Source organism: Engystomops pustulosus, unplaced genomic scaffold (assembly GCF_040894005.1).
Source record: "Engystomops pustulosus unplaced genomic scaffold, aEngPut4.maternal MAT_SCAFFOLD_295, whole genome shotgun sequence".
NCBI classification, from domain to species: Eukaryota; Metazoa; Chordata; class Amphibia; order Anura; family Leptodactylidae; genus Engystomops; species Engystomops pustulosus.
In genome coordinates this window covers 80,001-90,438 of record NW_027285174.1, presented here as the reverse complement: position 1 = coordinate 90,438, position 10,438 = coordinate 80,001, and positions in this window count along the sequence as shown.

The following is a 10,438-nucleotide window of genomic DNA, read 5'->3' as shown; positions in this document are numbered from 1 at the left end:
GGCTACACGGGAATGTGTCACTGTCCCTCGGCCACACTTGGTCGTAGGTCCCGGTGAGGAACATGCCCATGGAAGTCGGAGCTCCAACCTCCAACCGGGTGAAGCCTCCGAGAGCTAGCCGGGAATAGGGCGCCAATCCCGGCTACCGCCCTCCAGGCTTGCCCCGGTCGAAAGACCTACGTCCTCGCACCAGCACAAGCGCAAAAATTTTCTAAGTGTGGGAGAACCGAGGACCCGCCCGGTGGCACTCTGCCTCTCGCTGCCGCCCTCCTGGAAGCGTCCTCGGTCACTGTGTGTGCGGCAGATATCAGAGCTCCGGAAAGGTGAAAAAGAACCGGTAAGAGGGCGAATCCGGCAGCTCCCTGCCGGGCGAGGACCACCGCGAGCGGCGGGGACGTCAGACGGGAGACGCGCGGCGGACCTTCCGTCGGAGTGCCTGGGATTTTGACCTCGGAGAAGTTCGAAAAAATTATGCGGTCGGAGCTGTCTGCCTTGGCCGGGGAAGGCTCACCGCCGGCGGCTGCCAACCCCTGGCTTGCCCGCTGGATGCCCTTTCGGAGGCTGCTGAAAAAGAACTGTCAGGCGGGCACCTCTCGGAAGAACCGCAGACCAAAACGACCGGTAAAAATTTTGGGCGATCCGACACGTAGTGCACCTTCGGCGGCAGAGAAAAGCAGCAAAAATACCGGTCAGAGAAGGGGAGTTTTGGTCGACTCTGCCAGGTTTTTGCACTAAGTCAGATCCGTAATGCCAGCGGGACTGAGTCGCTTTTGCGTGCCGTGGTCCTGGAGGCCTGCTCGGACAGAGCGGTCCTTCGGGTCCCGCGGGAAGGGGCATTTCATGTTCCTCTGCGGGAGGTGATCCATTTTCTGCGGGAAATGGCGAGCCCCTTCGGCTACAAGAGTGTGTAGGTCCCGCTCAACAGTCTACGTCCTTAACCATCGGGGACTTTGTAGATTTTGCCCAAAATCGCTCTCCGCAGAACAGAGCGTGAGGTCTCCGCGGCGGAGGCCGGAAAAGGTGCGAGGTGAGCGGCATGGTATGACTGGGCTCGTGCCGCTCACTGCTACCCGGAGCGTGGCGCCCTCCGGGTAAAAAGCTAGCCGGGGCGAGTAGGTGGGTTGACGGGCGCATAAGCAACGCCGTCCCCGCCGTACAAGGTGCCGGTGGCCTGGCGAACCACCGGCGTAAGGCTAGCCAGGGCGTACCGCGGGGCAGAGGGCGCATAAGCCACGCTCTCTCTCCATCCCACCAGCACAAGCGAAAAATTTTCAAAGTGTGGGAGAACCGGCTTCCCGACCGGTGGCACTCTGCCTCTCTCTGCCGCCCTCCTGGAAGCGTCCTCGGTCACTCGGAGTACGGCAGATTTAAGAGCTCCGGAATGGTGAAAAAGAACCGGAGAGAGGGCGACTCCGGCTTCTCTCTGCCGGGCGAGGACCACCGCAGGCGGCGGGGACCTCTGACAGGAGGCGGCGCTGCGGGCAGGCTTTCTAAGTGCCTGGGCTTTTGGCCTCGGCGAAAGTCGAAAAAATTATGCGGTCGGAGCTTTCTGCCCCGGCCGGGGAAGGCTCACCGCCGGCGGCTGCCAACCCCTGGCTTGCCCGCTGGATGCCCTTTCGGAGGCTGCTGAAAAAGAACTGTCAGGCGGGCACCTCTCGGAAGAACCGCAGACCAAAACGACCGGTAAAAATTTTGGGCGATCCGACCCGTAGTGCACCTTCGGCGGCAGAGAAAAGCAACAAAAATACCGGTCAGAGAAGGGGAGTTTTGGTCGACTCTGCCAGGTTTTTGCACTAAGTCAGATCCGTAATGCCAGCGGGACTGAGTCGCTTTTGCGTGCCGTGGTCCTGGAGGCCTGCTCGGACAGAGCGGTCCTGCGGGTCCCGCGGGAAGGGGCATTTCATGTTCCTCTGCGGGAGGTGATCCATTTTCTGCGGGAAATGGCGAGCCCCTTCGGCTACAAGAGTGTGTAGGTCCCGCTCAACAGTCTACGTCCTTAACCATCGGGGACTTTGTAGATTTTGCCCAAAATCGCTCTCCGCAGAACAGAGCGTGAGGTCTCCGCGGCGGAGGCCGGAAAAGGTGCGAGGTGAGCGGCATGGTATGACTGGGCTCGTGCCGCTCACTGCTACCCGGAGCGTGGCGCCCTCCGGGTAAAAGGCTAGCCGGGGCGAGTAGGTGGGATGACGGGCGCATAAGCAACGCCGTCCCCGCCGTACAAGGTGCCGGTGGCCTGGCGAACCACCGGCGTAAGGCTAGCCAGGGCGTACCGCGGGGCAGAGGGCGCATAAGCCACGCTCTCTCTCCATCCCACCAGCACAAGCGAAATATTTTCAAAGTGTGGGAGAACCGGCTTCCCGACCGGTGGCACTCTGCCTCTCGCTGCCGCCCTCCTGGAAGCGTCCTCGGTCACTCGGAGTACGGCAGATTTAAGAGCTCCGGAATGGTGAAAAAGAACCGGAGAGAGGGCGACTCCGGCTTCTCTCTGCCGGGCGAGGACCACCGCAGGCGGCGGGGACGTCTGACAGGAGACGGCGCTGCGGGCAGGCTTTAAAAGTGCATGGGGTTTTGGCCTCGGCAAAAGTCGAAAAAATTATGCGGTCGGAGCTGTCTGCCCCGGCCGGGGAAGGCTCACCGCCGGCGGCTGCCAACCCCTGGCTTGCCCGCTGGATGCCCTTTCGGAGGCTTCTGAAAAAGAACTGTCAGGCGGGCACCTCTCGGAAGAACCGCAGACCAAAACGACCGGTAAAAATTTTGGGCGATCCGACCCGTAGTGCACCTTCGGCGGCAGAGAAAAGCAACAAAAATACCGGTCAGAGAAGGGGAGTTTTGGTCGACTCTGCCAGGTTTTTGCACTAAGTCAGATCCGTAATGCCAGCGGGACTGAGTCGCTTTTGCGTGCCGTGGTCCTGGAGGCCTGCTCGGACAGAGCGGTCCTGCGGGTCCCGCGGGAAGGGGCATTTCATGTTCCTCTGCGGGAGGTGATCCATTTTCTGCGGGAAATGGCGAGCCCCTTCGGCTACAAGAGTGTGTAGGTCCCGCTCAACAGTCTACGTCCTTAACCATCGGGGACTTTGTAGATTTTGCCCAAAATCGCTCTCCGCAGAACAGAGCGTGAGGTCTCCGCGGCGGAGGCCGGAAAAGGTGCGAGGTGAGCGGCATGGTATGACTGGGCTCGTGCCGCTCACTGCTACCCGGAGCGTGGCGCCCTCCGGGTAAAAGGCTAGCCGGGGCGAGTAGGTGGGATGACGGGCGCATAAGCAACGCCGTCCCCGCCGTACAAGGTGCCGGTGGCCTGGCGAACCACCGGCGTAAGGCTAGCCAAGGGCGTACCGCGGGGCAGAGGGCGCATAAGCCACGCTCTCTCTCCATCCCACCAGCACAAGCGAAAAATTTTCAAAGTGTGGGAGAACCGGCTTCCCGACCGGTTGCACTCTGCCTCTCGCTGCCGCCGTCCTGGAAGCGTCCTCGGTCACTCGGAGTACGGCAGATTTAAGAGCTCCGGAATGGTGAAAAAGAACCGGAGAGAGGGCGACTCCGGCTTCTCTCTGCCGGGCGAGGACCACCGCAGGCGGCGGGGACGTCTGACAGGAGACGGCGCTGCGGGCAGGCTTTAAAAGTGCATGGGGTTTTGGCCTCGGAGAAAGTCGAAAAAATTATGCGGTCGGAGCTGTCTGCCCCGGCCGGGGAAGGCTCACCTCCGGCGGCTGCCAACCCCTGGCTTGCCCGCTGGATGGCCTTTCGGAGGCTGCTGAAAAAGAACTGTCAGGCGGGCACCTCTCGGAAGAACCGCAGACCAAAACGACCGGTAAAAATTTTGGGCGATCCGACCCGTAGTGCACCTTCGGCGGCAGAGAAAAGCAACAAAAATACCGGTCAGAGAAGGGGAGTTTTGGTCGACTCTGCCAGGTTTTTGCACTAAGTCAGATCCGTAATGCCAGCGGGACTGAGTCGCTCTTGCGTGCCGTGGTCCTGGAAGCCTGCTCGGACAGAGTGGTCCTTCGGGTCCCGCGGGAAGGGGCATTTCATGTTCCTCTGCGGGAGGTGATCCATTTTCTGCGGGAAATGGCGAGCCCCTTCGGCTACAAGAGTGTGTAGGTCCCGCTCAACAGTCTACGTCCTTAACCATCGGGGACTTTGTAGATTTTGCCCAAAATCGCTCTCCGCAGAACAGAGCGGGAGGTCTCCGCGGCGGAGGCCGGAAAAGGTGCGAGGTGAGCGGCATGGTATGACTGGGCTCGTGCCGCTCACTGCTACCCGGAGCGTGGCGCCCTCCGGGTAAAAGGCTAGCCGGGGCGAGTAGGTGGATTGACGGGCGCATAAGCAACGCCGTCCCCGCCGTACAAGGTGCCGGTGGCCTGGCGAACCACCGGCGTAAGGCTAGCCAAGGGCGTACCGCGGGGCAGAGGGCGCATAAGCCACGCCGTCCCCGCTGTACAAGGTGCCGGTGGCCTGGCGAACCACCGGCGTAAGGCTAGCCAAGGGCGTACCGCGGGGCAGAGGGCGCATAAGCCACGCTCTCTCTCCATCCCACCAGAACAAGCGAAAAAATTTCAAAGTGTGGGAGAACCGGCTTCCCGACCGGTGGCACTCTGCCTCTCGCTGCCGCCCTCCTGGAAGCGTCCTCGGTCACTCGGTGTCCGGCAGATTTCAGAGCTCCGGAATGGTGAAAAAGAACCGGTGAGAGGGCGAATCCGGCTTCTCTCTGCCGGGCGAGGACCACCGCAGGCGGCAAGGGACGTCTGCCAGGAGACGGCGCTGCGGGCAGGCTTTAAAAGTGCATGGGGTTTTGGCCTCGGCGAAAGTCGAAAAAATTTTGCGGTCGGAGCTGTCTGCCCCGGCCGGGGAAGGCTCACCGCCGGCGGCTGCCAACCCCTGGCTTGCCCGCTGGATGCCCTTTCGGAGGCTGCTGAAAAAGAACTGTCAGGCGGGCACCTCTCGGAAGAACCGCAGACCAAAACGACCGGTAAAAATTTTGGGCGATCCGACCCTCAGTGCACCTTCGGCGGCAGAGAAAAGCAACAAAAACACCGGTCAAAGAAGGGAGGTTTTGGTCGACTCTGCCTGGTTTTTGCACAAAGTCAGATCCGTAATGCCAGCGGGACTGAGTCGCTTTTGCGTGCCGTGGTCCTGGAGGCCTGCTCGGACAGAGCGGTCCTTCGGGTCCCGCGGGAAGGGGCATTTCATGTTCCTCTGCGGGAGGTGGTCCATTTTCTGCGGGAAATGGCGAGCCCCATCGGCTACAAGAGTGTGTAGGTCCCGCTCAACAGTCTACGTCCTTAACCATCGGGGACTTTGTAGATTTTGGCAGAAATCGCCCCCCGCAGGTCCTAGCGGGAGGTCTCCGCGGCGGAGGCCGGAGAGGGCGCGAGGTGAGCGGCATGGTATGACTGGGTTCGTGCCGCTCACTGGTACCCGGAGCGTGGCGCCCTCCGGGTAAAAGGCTAGCCGGGGCGAGTAGGTGGGTTGACGGGCGCATAAGCCACGCCGTCCCCGCCGTACAAGGTGCCGGTGGCCTGGCGAACCACCGGCGTAAGGCCAGCCAGGGCGGACCGCGGGGCAGAGGGCGCATAAGCCACGCTCTCTCTCCATCCCACCAGAACAAGCGAAAAATTTTCAAAGTGTGGGAGAACCGGCGACCCGACCGGTGGCACTCTGCCTCTCGCTGCCGCCCTCCTGGAAGCGTCCTCGGTCACTCGGTGTCCGGCAGATTTCAGAGCTCCGGAATGGTGAAAAAGAACCGGAGAGGGGGCGACTCCGGCTTCTCTCTGCCGGGCGAGGACCACCGCAGGCGGCAAGGGACGTCTGACAGGAGACGGCGCTGCGGGCAGGCTTTAAAAGTGCATGGGGTTTTGGCCTCGGCGAAAGTCGAAAAAATTTTGCGGTCGGAGCCGTCTGCCCCGGCCGGGGAAGGCTCACCGCCGGCGGCTGCCAACCCCTGGCTTGCCCGCTGGATGGCCTTTCGGAGGCTGCTGAAAAAGAACTGTCAGGCGGGCACCTCTCGGAAGAACCGCAGACCAAAACGACCGGTAAAAATTTTGGGCGATCCGACCCTCAGTGCACCTTCGGCGGCAGAGAAAAGCATCAAAAATACCGGTCAAAGAAGCGAGGTTTTGGTCGACTCTGCCAGGTTTTTGCACAAAGTGTTGGCATCGTGCGGCGTCGCGCTTTGCCGTACCGTATCCCCAATGGAGCGGCGCCCGGCGGGGTAGGCTAGCCATGTGAGGTCGAGGGCGGGAGGACGGGACGTAAGCCAGGCCGTTCTCCACAAGAAATTCCGGACGCGGAGACCCCTTCTCCGCCCTACGGTCCCCAATGGGGTGGCGCCCGGCGGGTGAGGCTAGCCATGGGAGGACGGGACGTAAGCCAGGCCGTTCTCCACAAGAAATTCCGTACGCGGAGACCCTTCTCCGCCCTACGGTCCCCAATGGGGTGGCGCCCGGCGGGTGAGGCTAGCCATGTGAGGTCGAGGGCGGGAGGACGGGACGTAAGCCAGGCCGTTCTCCACAAGTAAATTCCGGACGCGGAGACCCCTTCTCCGCCCTACGGTCCCCAATGGGGTGGCGCCCGGCGGGTGAGGCTAGCCGTGTGAGGTCGAGGGCGGGAGGACGGGACGTAAGCCAGGCCGTTCTCCACAAGTAAATTCCGGACGCGGAGACCCCTTCTCCGCCCTACGGTCCCCAATGGGGTGGCGCCCGGCGGGTGAGGCTAGCCATGTGAGGTCGAGGGCGGGAGGACGGGACGTAAGCCAGGCCGTTCTCCACAAGTAAATTCCGGACGCGGAGACCCCTTCTCCGCCCTACGGTCCCCAATGGGGTGGCGCCCGGCGGGTGAGGCTAGCCGTGTGAGGTCGAGGGCGGGAGGACGGGACGTAAGCCAGGCCGTTCTCCACAAGTAAATTCCGGACGCGGAGACCCCTTCTCCGCCCTACGGTCCCCAATGGGGTGGCGCCCGGCGGGTGAGGCTAGCCATGTGAGGTCGAGGGCGGGAGGACGGGACGTAAGCCAGGCCGTTCTCCACAAGTAAATTCCGGACGCGGAGACCCCTTCTCCGCCCTACGGTCCCCAATGGGGTGGCTCCCGGCGGGTGAGGCTAGCCATGTGAGGTCGAGGGCGGGAGGACGGGACGCAAGCCAGGCCGTTCTCCACAAACTCCCAGCGGTAGAGTCTCGGCTCTCCGCTCTTTTGATCGATCTGACACAGCGCGATCCGGCGGGGCAGGGCACTTTGCTCGGTCAGGGGTATTGGCCCCGGCCGGTTTATGGTAAAGCGTTCCTTAGCCTCAGTCTTGGTCGCGCATCAATCCCCCGCTCCCCGTGAGCGGCTGTCGTCCTCTGCCTAAGGTTGTGTAGCGCGGTGCCAGTGTGGTCCTCGCACGGCCCCGCTCCTGCCACAGCGGTAGGACTCTCTGCTTCGGCTGAGGTTTGCTACGAAGCGTATGGAACGGGCGTACTCCACCGTACCGTGGGTGGGGGGCGGCGGCGGCGGCGGCAGCGTCCAGCGCGGAGCTCCGGCTCCCGCGGCAGCGCCTCGCCTAGTGTCCCTCGGGCAAGTCCAATCGCCCCCCGCCCGGTCGGAGAGCGCAGACACACCTCTGTGTCCACGGTTTATTTCCGCAGCACGAAAAGGGACGGCTCCCGCCTGCTCCTCGCGGCGGCGACGAGGCTTAGACCCACCGTGGCGTATCCGCGGTAGGTATGCTCGTCGGTCGGAGGAGCGGTTGCGGTCGAGTGGTCCCCAGTGTACCCTGTTAGCGCTGCCCGCCTACGCCTGAAGAGCTGCGGACCGAGAAAAAGGTTCGCTCCGCTGCTGACGGCGAAGCGCGCGGCACGCCGCGGAAGAGGAGAGGGAGCGGTCGCCCCCGGGGCGGCTCCCCTCCGAGTCCGGCAGAAGCAGAGATTGTAGCGGAGGGGGGGTTTCTAAATTCCCCGGGCGTGTTATCCCCAGCGGTAGCCTTTGAACTCTTCAACCGCAAGCACGATCGCACGTTCACAGCACCCGTCACTAGGAGCCGGGCCAGAGGCGGGCGGCAGACGAAACCGACATGAGCGCTTAAGGGTATTGCACCCCCGGCGCCCAGACCCTGGAAATTGAGTCTGCCCCCAAAGCCCACCCGCGTCCTCCTTGGCGCTCCCGGAGTACATGGTCGTAGATGGGCCATCGGTCGCTAATGCCAAACTGCGTCCCAGGGGTGCGTCCCCTCTGACCAACGGCAGACCCATCCCTCTCGCCAATCCGCGGATCCCCGCCAGGTCCCGAACAGGGCTCGTCCTTTAGCGTTTCAAATGCGCCCTCCCCGCCATACGAGGGGTTGAGGACCGTAGCCTTCCCTTACGAGAGGCACCAGGGGTGCGCCTGCTCGAGGGCCCGGCCGTGGGCGTAACGCTTGGGCCGCCCGGGGGAGTCGGTAGACCATGGGAGACCAACACTCGCACACGAACGTTGCCCGTGCTTTTGTGGAAGAGAGCTTCTTGCGAGGTTGTCGCTGCGGTGGCGCCCGGACAAACCCTATCCCTAAAACTTCTGGGGAATTGGCGTCTAAGCCTGCACCCTGCTCGGTATCCCTGCACCCACGAAGGGGGCCGTGGAAGGCTTGGGGTCGCGCCGGCGAAACCGACCGGATGCCCGGGGTACTGAACCCCCGGGGTCCCACCCTGGAAATTGAGCCGTCCGACCCCGCCACGTCTTCCTAGTGCTCTCCTTGGCTCCCCCGCCTGTGGGCATCGTTAGGGGCTGCGGTCATCAGCGCCGGCTAAGCTTCGGCAACACGGCCGACCCACCCCTTCGGCGCCTGGGGGTGCCTGGTCCCAGTCCGGGCCGTTCCGTAGGGGCGGCTATCCCTTACATGAGGGACTCGGTGCGTCCGCTCGGGCTGCGGGGCTCCGGCTCCGACAGCCGGGGAGCTGGTTTTGACCGCGGGCCTCCACGGGAACCGGCAGGGGCCGGACTAGGCGTCAAGCCGAAAATAACCCCGGCACCCTCTGCTTCCAAAGCGAGGGGACCTTTGGCCGAGCGGGGGCACCGGAAGCCGAACCGACCCCAACCCCTCTTCTTACCCCAGGGCTGGGCTGACCAATCCCCTGATCGGGTCTAAAATGGAAGAAGGGGATTCGAGGGAAGGGGCTGGCGGAAGGCAGTTGCCCGACGGAGTAGGCGAAGGCCAGGCCGTTTCCGAGTCCCGAGCAGAGGAGGGCGAACTCGGCTCTTCATCGACCGACGGCGAGGCGAGGGCGGTGGCTGCCGCGGGGAAGACTCCATTGCTCGTCAGCGCGCTAGGAGCGGGGCCGACTGGCTGCTCGGGGTATGGCATCCCCGGGGGCCCACCCTGGAAATCTTCGCTCCTCAGCCGCTGCAGGTTATAAGGTCCCGCCGCGCGTAAGCGCTCAACTCTCCGACCCACGGATGTCGAGCCCATGGTGAGCCGGCCGTTTCGTACGGGGAAAAGGGGTCCTCTGGCCCCACATCGATCGAGGGGGTTTAGATCCGCGGAGGCACGCACCGCGAGGCGAATCGCTGCTTTTCCCCAAGAGGTTAACCTTCAAACCACCGAGTAGGTTCGGGGCAGGGCCGACAGCCTGCACTGGGGAATTGCATCCCTGGTGGGGCGACCCTGGAAATCTCTGCCCCTTTCCACTCTTTCGGTTGGGCCTCTCGTCGGGGCGAGCGTAAGTCGGCAAGCAGACGTGGGAAGAGGCTTCTTACCGGTGACACTCCCTTCGTGAGAGAGGCAGGTACTCGCCCCGGACCCCGGTCCAAATCTGCGCGGGCTGGACGGTCTCGGCCCTAGCCGAAGGCCGCTCCCGCGAAGCCAGGGAGCCGAAAATAACCCCGACACCCTCCGCGACCTCGCGTGCTTCCAAAGCGAGGGGAACCTTTGGCCGAGCGGGGCACCCGAAGCCGAACCGACCCCAACCCCTCTTCTTACCCCAGGGCTGGGCTGACCAATCCCCTGATCGGGTCTAAAATGGAAGAAGGGGATTCGAGGGAAGGGGCTGGCGGAAGGCAGTTGCCCGACGGAGTAGGCGAAGGCCAGGCCGTTTCAAAATCCCGAGCAGAGGAAGGGCGAACGACGTTCTTCATCGACCGACGGCGAGGCTAGGGCGAGGGCGGTGGCTGCCGCGGGGAAGACTCCATTGCTTGCCAGCGTGCTAGGAGCGGGGCCGACAGGCTGCTCGGGGTATGGCATCCCCGGGGGCCCACCCTGGAAATCTTCGCTCCTCAGTCGCTGCAGGTTATAAGGTCCCGCCGCGCGTAAGCGCTCAACTCCCCGACCCACGGACGTCGAGCCCATGGTGAGCTGACAGTTTCGTACGGGGAAAAGGGGTCCTCTGGCCCCACATCGATCGAGGGGGTTTAGATCCGCGGAGGCACGCACCGCGAGGCGAATCGCTGCTTTTCCCCAAGAGGTTAACCTTCAAACCACCGAGTAGGTTCGGGGC